General features: G+C 46.0%; 2 pseudogenes; both read right to left on the minus strand.

Annotated features, from left to right (window-relative positions):
- Positions 1–1,344: 1,344 nt before the first annotated feature.
- LOC111589560 (uncharacterized) lies at positions 1,345–3,882 on the minus strand (annotated as a pseudogene).
- A 692-nt stretch (positions 3,883–4,574) lies between these two features.
- Positions 4,575–18,514, minus strand: part of LOC103638136 (G-type lectin S-receptor-like serine/threonine-protein kinase At2g19130) — a 53,581-nt pseudogene continuing 39,641 nt past the window's right edge.

The raw sequence follows: 18,514 nt of genomic DNA on the forward strand, positions 1-18,514 counted from the left end.
AATCCAAACGAGGCCTAGGTTTAGATGGGTAAAACAATTCAGCAGCGCCGCATAATTTTTTCTCTAATTTTGGTCCATCTAGTCCTAACATTCATATGAATTGATCAATAATTACTTAACGTCGACGGCCAGTATGACTCAGCCAGTGGCGCGCATGGTCGTGGTAGGCCCACCAGAGTTAGGGCTAGACGAAATGCTCGTGGCTCGTTGGCTCGCTCGGTTCATGGTCAGCGGCTCGTCTCGGATCGGCTCGTTTGAATTTTTCACGAGCAGAGCTGACATCCTAGCTCGGTTCGTTAACGAGCCAGCTCGCGAGCTAAACGAGCTACCACATTCCAGCAAAACGAAACTATATGCATATCATTTACAGAATAATTGATGAACATGTTATATATATTTGATGTGTATATGGTCTGTGAGTTAAACTAATGATTAATGAACTATGTTTATGTGTTAATTTAGTCTATGCAAATATAATTATGGGTTAAACTGATGAACATGTATGTGAATTGATGAGTGATGAATTATGCTAATTTGGTGTTACATTGACGTGGTTTGTGAAACTATGAGTATAATTATTATTTTCTATTGTTAAATTAGTTTGAAATTAACTAAAAATAATTATTATTTACATATTTTTTTCTGCTCTAGCTCGCGAGCTAAACGAGCCAGCTCGAGCTCATAAACGAGCCAAGTCGAGCTGACTCTGTGGCTCGTTAACTTAACGAGCCGAGCCGGGCTAGCTCGTTAGCTTAATGAGCCAACTCGAACTCGGACGAGTCGAGCCGAGCTGTCTCGTTATCCACCCCTAACTGGACTGCACTTCAATAACATTTTCCTTGTGTTTTGTGGTGGAGGGTAGCTAACCATACAATTTCCAATTTATGTTGGTCCTAAATTCTCGTTATAATCTTAATTTACAAAATTCACGTCTTAACACATGCATTAATTAAATCCATGTTGGGACCACTAGATTTGTATGCAAATGTATCACAAGGATGAAATGATGTTGGTCATTGAGGACTCTCTAGATTACCCATAGAGTACACATAAAAATTATTGGATATTATGCATTAGTATGTCAAAATTTGCGTGCGTAATTTTAATATTTTTATGTTATCAATGAGGGTTGAGAAATGATTTAGTGATTTAATTCAACCTCCTCAGGGCCTACGAATAGTGTAAGTTCAAGGGTGGGAAATAAGATTTGGCATTGCCAGTACTAATGTTCTATGTACTAGTGGTTAATCCCACGGAACTAACCCAACTGAGGTTCTACTTTAGCCATTTGTATCCACAAGTCTCATACGTTTAGCTCGGCTCACTCAAAAACATTGGAAATTATGCAAAGTTAATTAAATTTATTCCTCATCATAAATATAACAACCCATGCAACACATTCCAAGCTAAGGTTGCAACGAGCCGACAGCAGCTTGGTCGTCTTGCTGTGACGCCGGTGGGGTGTGCTTGTTGTTCATGGAGGGCAAGTCCAAGTCGTGCCCATGGTGTGGAGGTGGTATCGGCGATGGATAGATTATCGGGGGAATCCATGGATAGATTATTAGGGGTCTCTATTTCTTCTGGATGTGTGCCTCCGACGCAGTGGATGATGACAGCAGTAGCGGCATCAAAAGGACGAGGAGCACCACGGTGGTTGTGCTCCTGCTACGCTCGAACTACGCTCGAACGCGACCATTGTTGTTATTGTTGTTGCTATCTGTGCTTCTTGTTAGAGAACGTTGCCGGCGTTATACCACATATATGTGTGTGTATATAGTGTCGACTCTCTAGTGCTTAAATTTAGCATGGATAGATGGTTGTCATCTAAACTAGGTGGTAATTTAATTTTTGCTCTAAGAGAGGTGTAAATATTATGTTGCATAAATATAGATGGACAATCAACATTGGAATGATTTTAATGTGCTCCTATACTTTTCTCTCTTTCGTGTTTGTCAATTTAACCTCATTAAAAATTTTGTATCTTTGTGATCCAACTTCAAGCCTTGAACTACCGTCTGTTTCTATAATAATTTATTATCTATGTTAGCTAATTGTAATTACAAGTCGCTTTATGATTCTTGGCCATCAAACTTTCTCAAGTTTCGACCACCACTAGTATAGAAATAGGTTTTACTAGTGGTAGTTTTTGTATCTTCATAGGTGGTTTTGTGAAATGCTGACATGAAAGTTTATGGAAATTATGTGTTCCATTGGCGTATGATTGCGGCGGGTCATTATTGGCATAACAATGTCGCCTTTGAAAACAAATTTACATAGGTAAAATACTTAGGTCAACCACTAGCATAGAGTTATTTTACTTTTGAGTAGCTAAAATTTAGCTTGGTAAGTCATTTGGCATCAAAGACGTCCACCTTCATTAATAGTATCTACAGAGGAAGTCATGTCCGTCTCATTTAGCTTGACGAGTCATTTGGCATCCAAAGATGCCTACCTTCATTTAATTAGTAGGCAAACACAACTAAGATAACTACCTTGTAGATTTGAATTATTTCATTTCTTGACAGCAATGAAATATATACAACAATCATATCTGTTTGAGATGATTAATTTATTTCATCATAAGCATAATGAACTAAAAATATATTCTGCCTCATCAACCAATCATATGGGTTTATTGGGCCAGATTTAGATGTGTAAAACAATTCAGTAGCACGCCGACCATCAATGGCGTCGCATATTTTTTCCCTAAATCGGCCATCTTGTCCTAACATTCCAATAAACCAATCAATAATTACTCGGCGCCGATAACCAGTATGTCTCCGCGCGGTGGCACATGGTGGTGGTAGGGGAATCTAGGGCGGCAGAGGAGACCACGACACTTGCCCTGTGGCAGAGGATAACTGACCATGGACCCCAATGCCACGGAGGAGGGTCACGAAAGGGTTGGGGTTGTTGGACGATGCTTCCACCCAACCAGTGTGCCGTCGCTGTCGTCGAGGATAGCATCGTCATCACCGACAACAGCAGGAGTGCCGCGATGGTGGGTGTCCTCGTGGAGGCCTTTTGCGCTGCCATTATCGAAGCTAGCAGAGTAGGTACCAATAATGTTTTAAATGTCTAGGTAAGGGCCTTAGGAGCAAGCTTTTGGATAAGCTATAAAGGTTATAGCCGACTATAGCTATGAGTTAAACCATTTAACAGTTTTTAGGAAAAACATGATATAACTTCATAGATAGTTTAAATGTTCAACATTTAAATATGACAGTTCAAACTAGTAGTTCAAATGTCCAATAATAAATCAACATGCATGTAAATTCAATGACACATGAAAGGCATTGAATCATTATCTAACAAAATCATAAACATTAAGTTAAGGACCTACCCACAACTTGTTTTTGGGTCTTAATGTTTCAAAGGTTAGACCCAGTAAAAGAATTGCAGGTTTATCAGCTAAATCAAGCTAATGTTATGTATTTATCGGGCTAAATAAATCTATTAGCGGCTAATCTTGATTAGCGCTAAATAGTGCATCTCTCTTAGCCGGCTATTTAAAACCTTGACGATATCTAGATTCTCATGATAATTAGATTATTTAGAAATTTAGATTATCATAAAAGCTCTTTAGAAAAAAAATAAAGCTGTCTCAAACATCCTCATGGACTGCTAAGTACAGGAACGAATAAAATACAGCTTCGACTGCATGCGTATGTTTAGGGTAACATGGAAGAAACAGCGACGATGCTGCAGGCTGCGTGTAGCTCCAGCTATGAACTATCAGTCTAGCAGTCTAGCTATGAACTATCTATAACATGAAATCCGCATTGGCACGTGCTGTAATAGCTACAAGCCTACAAGTAGTCTTGGCACTGGGGGCAAATCGAGCTCCTGGAGGCCCTCGAGAACGCGGACAACGTCAGCCATGGTCGGCCGGTCGCACTCGTCGTCTTGGATGCACCAGAACGCGACTTTGCACAGCCTTTCCGCCTCCTCCAGGCTGAGGTCTCCCTGTAGGCAGGGGCGGATTTACGACCGGGGCTGCCTGGGCTGCAGCCCCGGTCGCGGCCCAATAACAAGAGGAGCAGGTTTTCAGCCGCCAGCCCAGCAGCTTCCCTAGTCGCTACGGCGCTACCCTAGTCCAGGCGTCCAGCCGCTGCCGCGCCGAGGACATCCAGACGCGGAGACGCCAGAGCCGCAGCCGCAGGCCCGCAGCAGCCAGCAGGCACGCACGGGCACTGGCCGCTGGGCGCACACGACCACGGGCCACCGCCTACCGCTACCGGCCACCGCGGTCCGCGCCTCCGCGGCACGCCGCACGCCGCGCGTCTGCGCCACGCCGCCACCGACCACCGGCCACCGCCCAGCCCAGGCGCAAGTCTTCTGGGCAGTTGGGCACCCACGCCGCGGCCAGCACCCAGGCCGCCAGGCGCGAGTCTTCTGCGCCACGCCGCCACCCACTGCGGCGCTGCCCGCTGCTGGCTTGGCTGCCGCTGCCGCACGCGGCACGCCCGCCGAGGCTGAGCCGGACAGCCGCCGACCGAGTGCCCGACAGCCCGAGCAGGCGAACAGAGCGGTGAGCCCTTCTGTTGCTGTCCGAGTTTGATTTGAAGTTTTAATTTGAATATGATTATTTATTTGATAGTAATCTCATGTTTAATTATAGAAATAAGATGATAAATTTCTCATCAAGAACTAGAAGAAAGATGATTCTATTTCTAAAACAATTAGGACCTATGCTTGCAGCCCCCCTCTTGGATCAATCCTGGATCCGCCACTGCCTGTAGGCGCGGGTCCACCAAGCCCTGCAGGTCTCCCTCGTGAAGCTTCGTGATGGCCTGCATCTGGAAATACGCCGCGGCGTGGTAGTAACCGCTCCTGCTGAGAGCCTGCGGCGGCGTGTTCCTCTGCCTGGACACGATCTCCAGGACCACCATGCCGAAGCTGTAGACGTCCACCTTGGGCGTGATGGGGACCCCGGCACCCCGCTCAGCCACTCCGGGGCGAGGTACCCTGCTGTCCCTCGGAACGTGGTCAGGACAGGACCCGGCTGAAGTCTCGGCCGACGAACGCCGCCAGCCCGAAGTCCGCGATCTTGGGCGCGAAGGATGCGTCGAGGAGGATGTTCTCCGGCTTGATGTCGCAGTGGATGATGCACTCGCGGCAGCTCTGGTGCAGGTAGCACAGTCCTCTTGCGACCCCGACGGCGATCCTGTACCTCTTGCTCCAATCCAGCGCAGTGGCGACGGCGGCGGCGCTGCTCTGCTGGAACAGATGCGCGTCGAGGGAGCCGTTCACCACGTGCTCGTACACAAGCAGCCTCTTGTCGCCTTCGCAGCAGAAGCCGATCAGTCTGACCAGGTTCCTAGGTAGATAACATACCAGTGAGGGATTGAAAGCAATGGAGATAAAAGTTATGAGCTTGTAAGAGATCAAGGCCGGTACAGCTAGGGGAAGGGGAGAGATGCTAGGAGATAGCATGCATCGAATACCAGATAGTTGCTTGTGAGAAAAATTTTATGGCAAAAATGCCCTTGAATATAACAGGTAATGGATATCCTAGTTTGAAAACAAGTAATCAGACTGTGACCACTTTTCTCTAGTATTTGTTTCATTTCTGTAGAAGTACAAAACATCTGTTGTTTTATATCAGCAGTGATCAGAAATTCTAGCCTGCATTACTTCATTTCAGTACCTTTACATTTCATGTCGGTGACAAATTTCTTCATAAGAAAATTTGTGTCTAAAATTTGCTGATATGAGGAGATATAATATGGTGGGATTTTTATCTCCGCCAAAACTTGACTTTACTGGCTCAACGAACCCAGACAGAAGGAAATCCCAAATGGCCATTTTCCTTGAGTTGAACCAGCCTCATAATATTATATCTTATTTGCAGTTTTAGAGTTTAATTAGAGTAGAAGAAATTATCTTAGTTTGGTCTCATTTGCTTTGGGAGAAAAACCAAACCAAACAATTCAAACCATTGTAATTCATAATTCCACTACTTCGTTCGAGCCCTCGTATTGTAGTACCTTGAACCAGTGATATGAAATTGTGAAGTAAATGCTTATTTGCATATCTATGGATTCTCAAGCAAATCTGTAGAAACACAGAACTGAATAGAGGATGATTAAAAAAATAATGATCTAGAAAAGAAAAACCGGAGTGAAGAAACTATTGTTACTTTAGCATCAAAACCTAAGAAACACACCTTATAATCCCTGCTGAAAAAATGCTCATCCGCCAACTAAATTTCAGATTCCTATGCATTATTATAAGTAGTAAATGTAGTATATAATATGTATCTGAAGGACTCTATAAGTGGAATGATCGGTCCAAAAGGCAAAGCATTTCATATAAAGATCTAGTTCCACAGTTCTCCATCCCCAAATAGCATTACAATCCAAAAGGCAAAGCATTTCATATAAAGATCTAGTTCCACAGTTCTGCATCCCCAAATAGCATCACAGTCCAAAAGGCAAAGCATTTCATATATAAGATCTGGTTCCACAGTTCTGCATCCCCAAATAACATCACAATATAAAGCGCCTGGTTTCCTACCTAGATTTTCTTAGGATGTAAGCTACAAGACTGATACAGAATAAAATAAGAATAGAAGCTATAATAAAAAATACGATTTTTTCACATCATTAAAAAATTAACACGAACAATTTATGGTATGTATTACAATGGTAAATATTTAGCTTTGTCTTAGTTTCACAATCAATCATTTTAACAGATGAGCATGAGATGCGAAAAAATGATCACCTCTTTCTAACTGCAGTACCAGTCAAAACACCACCATATGGATGGTTCAGTCCTTCAATTCCTTGACAACTTGGACCTCTTGGACTCAGCAGGTCTCAGGTGTGGAATATGCAATTCAAGCATATGGGATATTTATGAGAAGCAGTTGTGCATTGTACACTACATGGACCTAGTTTTCTTCCATATAAAATTATTAAATTAGTTAATAATGTGCATTACATCGACATGCCGAGAGACCACTTATGATACAACTCTGCAAGCATTCCATTTATCCCATGTATTCAATTCACTTTAACCTAAAGAAACACGCTTCTTATTGGCAAGTGTGGAACTTTCACCACAGGTTAAACATGAAGACAATGATCTCTTCCCAAAGAACAATATCAGCCATGTTATCAGGGAAGAAAACATTCTAAAGATGCAGTGCAAGCTGTGCACTCCCCTCCCCCCTAAGAAGCAGAGTCGGTACTATCGACCTCGTGTCAATGTGAGAACCAGGACCAACTCTTGTGGCGATGCTTTTCCATGCAAGAAAAAGCAAACACTCGATCAAAACTCCACCAAAGAAACAAACACGAAACAGGCGGGATGGCAAAACTGAGCAGATCAGACCGGGCAGGACGCACCTGGTTGTCGCCGTAGACATGGGGTAGGCGAGTCCAAAGCTTGCCATGGCCAGCGCCCTAGATCTCCGCTCGGATCTTGACCGCACCAAGCAATCGACGCGAGACGGCAAGCAGGGTTTACTCCTCTGAATCGCAGAGCTTCTTCTTTGTCGACGTGTTGGAGATGGAAATCTGTAGGGTGAACTTGCGTCGGGATCTGCAGGAAGGGAGGGAGACGGTGAGCCGACGCTGACCTCATCCCTTCGCAGGTGTGTGCCACGCTGGGCCACTCCTTGTCGGAGATGCGTTGTACGGGGCTACGCCTGCTGTCGGCGTTTCGACCCCGGGGGGTCCCTGGACCGACGAGTGAAATTGTCACTGCGTGTCCCAGCCCAGATGGGTTGGCGCGAGATGGAACACAAGGGGGGAAGAACGTGGCTCGTGTTATCCTGCGCCAAGGGGGGATGCGCTTGCAGTAGGGGTTACAAGCGTTCGCGAGGGAGAGAGAGCGAGCCCGCTCGTCAGCCCGTGCTCCCGGGCGACCACCCTCCCGTATGAGGGCCTGGCCCTTCCTTTTATAGATGCAAGGAGAGGGTCCAGGTGTACAATGGGGGTGTAGCAATTTGCTAACGTGTCCGGCAGAGAGGAGCCAGAGCCCTATGTACATGCCAACGTGGCTGTCGGAGAGGTGCTAGAGCCCTGTGTACGCGGTGTCGTGGCCGTCGGAGGTGCGTTTGAGCCCTGTAGAAGCATAGCTGTCGGGGCTGCTGGGACCTTGCTGACGTCTCCTTGCTTCCGTAGGGGGCTGAGAACCGCCGTCGTCATGGACGCACGCGGGGAGCCATCATTACTTGTTACCGGGGCGAGCCTGGATGGGACGCCGGTCTTGTTCCCCCGTAGCCTGAGCTAGCTAGGGGTAGGGTAATGATGTATCCTCCGTGGCTCGGTCGGTCCGAGCCCAAGGTCGGGCGAGGCGAAGACTCCTCCTGAGGCCGAGGTCGGGCGAGGACGCGATTCCTCCCGAGGTCGAGGTTGAGGCCGAGCCCTAGGGTCGGGCGAGGCGGAGACCACCTTCCGAGGTCGAGGGTGAGGCCGAGCCCTGGGGTCGGGCGAGTCGGAGACCACCTTCCGAGGCCGAGGGCGAGGCCGAGCCCTGGGGTCGGGCGAGGCGGAGGCCACCTTCCGAGGCTGAGGGTGAGGCCGAGCCCTGGGGTCGGGCGAGGCGGAGACCTCCTCCTGAGGCCGAGGCCCAAGGTCGGGCGAGGCGGAGCTTCCTGTTGCGCCTGAGGCTGGACTTAGCTATAGTCAGCCTTACCCTGGCGAGTGGCACAGCAGTCGGAGAGGGGCGAGCGGCGTTGTTTTCCTGTCAGGTCGGTCAGTGGAAGGGCGAAGTGACTGCGGTCACTTCGACCTTGCCGACTGAGGCGCGTGTGTCAGGATAAGGTGTCAGGCGATCCTCGCATTGAATGCGCCTGCGATGCGATCGGTTGGTGAGGCGATTTGGCCAAGGTTGCTTCACAACGAAGCCTGCCCGAGCTGGGCTTTGGGCGAGTTGAGGGCGCGCCTGTTGCTTGAGGAGGCCCTCGGGCGAGGCGTGAATTCGCCTGGACTACTGCTCCTGCCCGAGGCTGGGCTCGGGCGAGGCGAGATCGCGTCCCTTGAGTATACGAAGCCTTGACCTGAATTGCGTCCATCAGTCTCTGCAGCTTGTGCTGACGGCGATTACCAGCCGTGTTTAGGAGTGTTGGGGGTACCCCTAATTACGGTACCCGACACCTGCGGAAGGAGGGAGCGACGAACTGGGCACGAGCACCCATGAATCCACCTATCCTTCCAAAAAAAGGTTGTCGGACCGTTGCCAATAGTGGTAGCCACCGCAGCCTGTAACAGAGCTCTGGCCTGGGGAGAGATTTTGAGATCCAATCCACTCCAAGGTTTGGAAGGAGCAGTTTTCTGGAGCTAAAGCCAATGAATTTGCAGGGCCCAGTTCATAGTGAGGAGATTGGGAATTCCATGGCCTCCCAAATCAAAAGGCCTAGTAACCTTATCCCAAGAAATAAGACAATTTCCTCCTCTAGCCTCCTTTCCACAGAAAACTCCTGATTTTGTCAATGGCTCTAATAGCCCATTTTGGAGCATTGAGGGCAATGAACAGATACACTGGGGTAGCAGAGAGGACAGATTTGACAAGGGTGATTCTCCCAGCAAGGTTTAAAGACCAGTTTCCATCCTGAAAGTTTATCAGCAATTTTCTCAATCCGAGGAGTGAGCTCTCCAACAATATGCCTTTTGTTGATCAGGGAGAGGCCAAGATAAGTTGTTGGAAAGCATTTAGAGGCACAACCCAGAATTTGAACAGCCAGCTCCACCCTTTCAAAATCACAGCGAATTGGGTAAGACAAACTTTTTTGCAGATTAGTCTGGAGGCCAGAGGCCACACCGAAGCCTTTCAAGGTTTCTTTGAATACCTAGTCCACTGCATCAGGCTTAATAAATACTGCAACGTCATCCACAAACATAGAGACTATTTGGTTGACATTTCTACCAGCAAGGGGCTGCAAAAGGCCATATTCATCAGCTTGGACAAAGAGGTTGTTAAGAACATACATTACAAGTATAAAAAACGGAGGGGATAGGGGATCTCCCTGCCTCAACCATAACAACCTGACCCAAAGAGCCTGATAGTCGCCTAGAGGAGGGGTGAATAGGGCGAAACTGAAATTTACAAATATAAACACAACTACAAGCCGGGTTAGCGTTAGAAATATAAACGAGTCCGCGAGAGAGGGCGCAAAACAAATCGCAAGCAATGAAGAGTGTGACACGTGGATTTGTTTTGCCGAGGTTCGGTTCTCGCAAACCTACTCCCCGTTGAGGAGGCCACAAAGGCCGGGTCTCTTTCAACCCTTCCCTCTCTCAAACGGTCCCTCGGACCGAGTGAGCTTCTCTTCTCAAATCAAAGCCGGGAACAAAACTTCCCCGCAAGGGCCACCATACACTTGGTGCCTCTTGCCTTGATTACAATGGATTTTTTATCACAAGAACAAGTGAGAAAGAAAAGAAGCAATCCAAGCGCAAGAGCTCAAAAGAACACGACAAATCTCTCTCGCTAATCACTAAAGACTTGTGTGGAGTTGGAGAGGATTTGATCTCTTTGGTGTGTCTAGAATTGAATGCCTAGCTCTTGTAAGTGGTTGAGAAGTGGAAAACTTGGATGCAATGAATGGTGCGGTGGTTGGGGTATTTATAGCCCCAACCACCAAAAGTGGCCGTTGGGAGGCTGTCTGTTCGATGGCGCACCGGACAGTCTGGTGCACACCGGACATGTCCGGTGCCCCCCGCCACGTCATCACTGCCGTTGGATTCTGACCGTTGGAGTTCTGACTTGTGGGCCTGCCTTGATGTCCGGTGGCGCACTGGACATCTCCTGTTCATTGTCCGGTGCGCCAGTATGGGCGCGCCTGCCTTCTGTGCGCGCAGAGCGCGCATTAAATGCGTCGCAGGTAGCCGTTGGCGCCGAATAGCCGTTGCTCCGGAGTTGCACCGGACAGTCCGGTGCACACCGGACATGTCCGGTGAATTATAGCGGACTAGCCATTGGAGATTCCCGAAGCTGGCGAGTTCCTGAGGCCGTCTTTCCTTGGAGCACCGGACACTGTCCGGTGTACACCGGACAGTCCGGTGAATTATAGCGCGCCGGCCTGAGAAATTCCCGAAGGTGGCGAGTTCGAGTTGGAGTCCTCTGGTGCACCGGACACTGTCCGGTGGTGCACCGGACACTGTCCGGTGGCACACCGGACAGTCCGGTGCGCCAGACCAGAGGTGCCTTCGGTTGGCCCTTTGCTCCTTTGTTGAATCCAAAACTTGATCTTTTTATTGGCTGAGTGTGAACCTTTTACACCTGTATAGTCTATACACTTGGGCAAACTAGTTAGTCCAATTATTTGTGTTGGGCAATTAAACCACCAAAATTATTTAGGAACTAGGTGCAAGCCTAATTCCCTTTCAATCTCCCCCTTTTTGGTGATTGATGCCAACACAAACCAAAGCAAATATAGAAGTGCATATTTGAACTAGTTTGCATAATGTAAGTGCAAAGGTTGCTTGGAATTGAGCCAATATAAATACTTACAAGATATGCATGGATTGTTTCTTACTTATAACATTTTGGACCACGCTTGTACCACGAGTTTTGTTTTTGCAAATTCTTTTGTAAATCTTTTTCAAGGTTTCTTTTACAAATAGTCAAAGGTAAATGAGTAAGATTTTGCAAAGCATTTTCAAGATTTGAAATTTTCTCCCCCTGTTGCAAATGTTTTTCCTTTGACTAAACGAAACTCCCCCTAAATGAGATCCTCCTCTTAGTGTTCAAGAGGGTTTTGATATATCATTTTTGAAATACTACTTTCTCCCCCTTTTTTAACATAATAGGATACCAAATGATAAAATTCTTTGAAAACACGAAGTTTTTGAAATTGGTGGTGGTGTGGTCCTTTTGCTTTGGGCTCTTACTTTCTCCCCTTTGGCATGAATCGCCAAAAACGGAATCATTAGAGCCCTCATGGTGCTATCTTCCCCTTTGGTCATAGATAAATAAGTTAAGATTATACCAAAGACGAAGTCCTTTTGCTTGGTGCTCATGCTTTCTCCCCAAGCATGGAGAGTGACTTAGAGTGACGACGAAGGATGAGTTTATGGAGTGGAAGCCTTTGTTTTTGCCGAAGACTCCAATTCCCTTTCAATACACCTATGACTTGGTTTGAAATAGACTTGAAGACACATTAGTCATAGCATATGAAGGGATATGATCAAAGGTATTCAAAATGAGCTATGTGTGCAAGTTAGCAAAAGAAATTGCGAGAATCAAGAATATTGAGCTCATGCCTAAGTTTGGTAAAAGATTGTTCATCAAGAGGCTTGGTAAAGATATCGGCTAATTGATCTTTAGTATTAATGTAAGAAATCTCGATATCTCCCTTTTGTTGGTGATCCCTAAGAAAATGATACCGAATGGCTATGTGTTTAGTGCGGCTATGTTCGACGGGATTATCCGCCATTTTGATTGCACTCTCATTATCACATAGCAAAGGGACTTTGGTCATTTTGTAACCGTAGTCCCGCAGGGTTTGCCTCATCCAAAGCAATTGCGCGCAACAATGGCCTGCGGCAATGTACTCGGCTTCGGCGGTGGAAAGAGCGACCGAATTTTGTTCTTTGAAGCCCAAGACACCAAGGATCTTCCCAAGAACTGGCAAGTCCCCGATGTGCTCTTCCTATTGATTTTACACCCCGCCCAATCGGCATCCGAATAACCAATTAAATCAAATGAGGATCCCCTAGGATACCAAAGCCCAAACTTAGGAGTATAAGCCAAATATCTCAAGATTCGTTTCACGGCCGTAAGGTGAGCTTCCTTAGGGTCGGCTTGGAATCTTGCACACATGCATACGGAAAGCATAATATCCGGTCGAGATGCACATAAATAGAGTAAAGAGCCTATCATCGACCGCTATACCTTTTGATCCACGGACTTACCTCCCGTGTCGAGGTCGAGATGCCCATTGGTTCCCATGGGTGTCTTGATGGGCTTGGCATCCTTCATCCCAAACTTGTTTAGAATGTCTTGAGTGTACTTCGTTTGGCAAATGAAGGTGCCTTCTTGGAGTTGCTTCACTTGAAATCCTAAGAAATACTTCAACTCCCCCATCATAGACATCTCGAATTTTTGCGTCATGATCCTACTAAATTCTTCACATGTAGATTCGTTAGTAGACCCAAATATGATATCATCAACATAAATTTGGCATACAAACAAATCATTGTCAAGAGTCTTAGTGAATAAAGTAGGATCGGCCTTGCCGACTTTGAAGCCATTTGCAATAAGGAAATCTCTAAGGCATTCATACCATGCTCTTGGGGCTTGCTTGAGCCCAAAAACCGCCTTAGAGAGCTTATAGACATGGTTAGGGTACTCACTGTCTTCAAAGCCGGGAGGTTGCTCAACATAGACCTCTTCCTTGATTGGTCCATTGAGGAAGGCACTTTTCACGTCCATTTGATAAAGCCTAAAGCCATGGTAAGTAGCATAGGCCAATAATATGCGAATTGATTCAAGCCTAGCTACGGGTGCATAGGTTTCACCGAAATCCAAACCTTCGACTTGGGAGTATCCCTTGGCCACAAGTCGAGCTTTGTTCCTTGTCACCACACCATGCTCGTCTTGCTTGTTGCGGAAGACCCATTTGGTTCCTACAACATTTTGGTTAGGACGTGGAACTAAATGTCATACCTCGTTCCTAGTGAAGTTGTTGAGCTCCTCTTGCATCGCCACCACCCAATCCGAATCTTGGAGTGCTTCCTCTACCCTGTGTGGCTCAATAGAGGAAACAAAAGAGTAATGCTCACAAAAATGTGCAACACGAGATCTAGTAGTTACCCCCTTATGAATGTCGCCGAGAATGGTGTCGACGGGGTGATCTCGTTGGATTGCTTGGTGGACTCTTGGGTGTGGCGGTCTTTGCTCTTCATCCTCCTTGTCTTGATCATTTGCATCTCCCCCTTGATCATTGCCGTCATCTTGAGGTGGCTCATTTGATTGATCTTCTTCTTCATCAACTTGAGCCTCTTCCTCATTTTGAGTTGGTGGAGATGCTTGCATGGAGGAGGACGGTTGATCTTGTGTTCTTGGAGGCTCTTCGGATTCCTTAGGACACACATCCCCAATGGACATGTTCCTTAGTGCTATGCATGGAGCCTCTTCAATACCTATCTCATCAAGATCAACTTGCTCTACTTGAGAGCCGTTAGTTTTATCAAACACAACGTCACATGAGACTTCAACTAGTCCAGTAGACTTGTTAAAGACTCTATATGCCCTTGTGTTTGAATCATATCCTAGTAAAAAGTCTTCTACAGTCTTAGGAGCAAATTTAGATTTTCTACCTCTCTTAACAAGAATAAAACATTTGCTACCAAAGACTCTAAAATATGAAATATTGGGCTTTTTACCGGTTAGGAGTTCGTATGATGTTTTCTTGAGAATTCGGTGTAGGTACAACCGGTTGATGGCGTAGCAAGCGGTGTTGACCGCCTCGGCCCAAAACCGATCCGATGTCTTGTACTCATCAAGCATGGTTCTTGCCATATCCAATAGAGTTCGATTCTTCCTCTCCACTACACCATTTTGTTGTGGGGTGTAGGGAGAAGAGAACTCATGCTTGATGCCATCTTCCTCAAGAAACCCTTCGATTTGAGAGTTCTTGAACTCCGTCCCGTTGTCGCTTCTAATCTTTTTGATCCTTAAGCCGAACTCGTTTTGAGCCCGTCTCAAGAATCCCTTTAAGGTTTCTTGGGTTTGAGATTTTTCCTGTAAAAAGAACACCCAAGTGAAGCGAGAATAATCATCCATTATTACAAGACAATACTTACTCCCGCCGATGCTTATGTAAGCAATCGGGCCGAATAGATCCATGTGGAGTAGCTCAAGCGGCCTGTCGGTCGTCATAATGTTCTTGTGTGGATGATGAGCACCAACTTGCTTTCCTGCTTGGCATGCGCTACAGATCCTGTCTTTCTCAAAATGAACATTGGTTAGTCCTAAAATGTGTTCTCTCTTTAGAAGCTTGTGAAGATTCTTCATCCCAACATGGGCTAGTCGGCGGTGCCAGAGCCAACCCATGTTAGTCTTAGCAATTAAGCATGTGTCGAGTTCAGCTCTATCAAAATCTACTAAGTATAGCTGACCCTCTAACACACCCTTAAATGCTATTGAATCATCACTTCTTCTAAAGACAGTGACACCTACATCAGTAAAGAGACAGTTGTAGCCCATTTTGCATAATTGAGATACAGAAAGCAAATTGTAATCTAATGAATCTACAAGAAAAACATTGGAAATAGAATGGTCAGGAGATATAGCAATTTTACCCAATCCGTTGACCAAACCTTGATTTCCATCCCCGAAAGTGATCGCTTTTTGTGGATCTCGGTTTTTCTCATATGAGGAGAACATTTTCTTCTCCCCTGTCATGTGGTTTGTGCACCCGCTGTCGATGATCCAACATGAGCCCCCGGATGCATAAACCTACAAAACAAGTTTAGTTCTTGACTTTAGGTACCCAAATGGTTTTGGGTCCTTTGGCATTAGACACAAGAACTTTGGGTACCCAAACACAAGTCTTTGACCCCTTGTGCTTGCCCCCAACATATTTGGCAACTACCTTGCCGGATTTGTTAGTTAAAACATAAGATACATCAAAAGTTTTAAATGAAAGACTATGTTCATTTGATGCATTAGGAATTTTCTTCTTAGGCAACTTAGCACGGGTTGGTTGCCTAGAGCTAGATGTCTCACTCTTATACATAAAAGCATGGTTAGAACCAGAGTGAGACTTCCTAGAATGAATTTTCCTAATTTTGTCCTCGGGATAACCGGTAGGGTATAAAATGTAACCCTCGTTATCCTGAGGCATGGGAGCCTTGCCCTTAACAAAGTTGGACAATCTTTTAGGAGGGGCATTAAGTTTGACATTGTCTCCCCTTTGGTAGCCAATGTCATCCTTAATGCCAGGGTGTCTCCCATTATTGAGCATACTTCTAGCAAATTTAAACTTTTCATTTTCTAAGTTATGCTCGGCAATTTTAGCATCTAATATTGCTATATAATCATTTTGTTGTTTAATTAAAGCCATATGATCATGAATAGCATTGATATCAACATCTCTACATCTAGTACAAATAGTGACATGCTCAATCGTAGATGTAGATGGTTTGCAAGAATTAAGTTCAACAATCTTAGCATGTAGAATATCATTTTTATCTCTAAGATCGGAAATTGTAACTTTGCAAACATCAAGATCTTTAGCCTTAGCAATTAAATTTTCATTTTCTACTCTAAGGCTAGCAAGAGAATCATTCAATTCCTTAATCTTAGCAAGCAAATCATCATTATCATTTCTAAGATTGGGAATTGAAGCATCACAAACATGCGGATCAACCTTAGCTAATAAATTAGCATTTTCATTTCTAAGGTTATCTATTGTCTCATGGCAAGTGCTTAGCTCACTAGATAATTTTTCGCATTTCTCAATTTCTAAAGCATAAGCATTTTTAACCTTAACATGCTTTTTATTTTCCTTAATAAGAAAGTCCTCTTGGGTGTCCAAGAGATCATCCTTTTCATGGATGGCACTAATCAATTCATTTTGTTTTTCTTTTTGTTGCATGTTGAGGTTGGCAAAGAGGGTACGCAAATTATCTTCCTCATCACTCGCATTATCATCACTAGAGGATTCATATTTAGTGGAGGATTTAGATTTAACCTTCTTTTTGCCGTCCTTTGCCATGAGGCACTTGTGGCCGACGTTGGGGAAGAGAAGTCCCTTGGTGACGGCGATGTTGGCGGCGTCCTCGTCGTCGGAGGAGTCGCTTGAACTTTCGTCAGAGTCCCACTCCCGACAAACATGGGCATCGCCGCCCTTCTTCTTGTAGTACCTCTTCTTCTCCTTTCTTCTCCCCTTCTTGTCGTCGCCCCTGTCACTATCACTTGATAATGGACATTTAGCAATAAAGTGACCGGGCTTACCACACTTGTAGCAAACCTTCTTGGAGCGGGACTTGTAGTCTTTCCCTCTCCTTTGCCTGAGGATTTGGCGGAAGCTCTTGATGACGAGCGCCATTTCCTCATTGTCGAGCTTGGAGGCGTCTATTGGTTGTCGACTTGGTGTAGACTCCTCCTTCTTTTCTTCCGTCGCCTTGAATGCGACGGGTTGAGCTTCGGATGTGGAGGGATCATCAAGCTCGTTGATCTTCCTCGAGCCTTCGATCATGCACTCAAAACTTACAAAATTCCCGATAACTTCCTCGAGGGTCATTTTAGTATATCTAGGATTACCACGAATTAATTGAACTTGAGTGGGGTTAAGGAAAATGAGAGATCTTAAAATAACCTTAACCATTTCGTGGCCGTCCCACTTCTTGCTCCCGAGGTTGCGCACTTGGTTTACCAAGGTCTTGAGCCGGTTGTACATGTGTTGTGGCTCTTCACCTTTGCGAAGCCGGAACCGACCGAGCTCCCCCTCGATCGTTTCCCGCTTGGTGATTTTTGTGAGCTCATCTCCCTCGTGCGCGGTTTTGAGCACATCCCAAACCTCCTTGGCGCTTTTCAACCCCTGCACTTTGTTATACTCCTCTCTACTTAGAGAGGCGAGGAGTATTGTTGTTGCTTGAGAGTTGAAGTGCTCGATTTGGGCCACCTCATCCTCATCATAATCCTTATCCCCTACGGACGGTACCTGTGCACCAAACTCAACAACATCCCATATACTTTTGTGGAGTGAGGTTAGATGAAATCGCATTAAATCACTCCACCTAGCATAATCTTCACCATCAAAAGTTGGTGGTTTGCCTAATGGGACGGAAAGTAAAGGTGCATGTTTAGAAATGCGAGGGTAGTGTAGGGGGATCTTACTAAACTTCTTACGCTCTTGGCGTTTAGAAGTTACGGAGGGCGCATCGGAGCCGGAGGTCGATGTTGATGAAGTGTCGGTCTCGTAGTAGACCACTTTCCTCATCCTCTTTTGCTTGTCCCCACTCCGATGCGGCTTGTGGGAAGAAGATTTTTCTTTCTTCTCTTTGTGGTGAGAAGAAGATTTCTTCTCCTTCCCTTTGTTGGAGGAGCTCTTCTTCTTCTCCCTCCTCTTGGTGCGGGACTCTTCCGATGAAGTGCTCCCGTGGCTTGTAGTGGGCTTTTCGCCGGTCTCCATCTCCTTCTCGGCGTGATCTCCCGACATCACTTCGAGCGGTTAGGCTCTAATGAAGCACCGTGGCTCTGATACCAATTGATAGTCGCCTAGAGGGGGGGTGAATAGGGCGAAACTGAAATTTACAAATATAAACACAACTACAAGCCGGGTTAGCGTTAGAAATATAAACGAGTCCGCGAAAGAGGGCGCAAAACAAATCGCAAGCAATGAAGAGTGTGACCCGTGAATTTGTTTTACCGAGGTTCGGTTCTCGCAAACCTACTCCCCGTTGAGGAGGCCACAAAGGCCGGGTCTCTTTCAACCCTTCCCTCTCTCAAACGGTCCCTCGGACCGAGTGAGCTTCTCTTCTCAAATCAAAGCCGGGAACAAAACTTCCCCGTAAGGGCCACCACACACTTGGTGCCTCTTGCCTTGATTACA

Source organism: Zea mays, chromosome 6 (genome assembly GCF_902167145.1).
Source record: "Zea mays cultivar B73 chromosome 6, Zm-B73-REFERENCE-NAM-5.0, whole genome shotgun sequence".
Classification (NCBI taxonomy): domain Eukaryota; kingdom Viridiplantae; phylum Streptophyta; class Magnoliopsida; order Poales; family Poaceae; genus Zea; species Zea mays.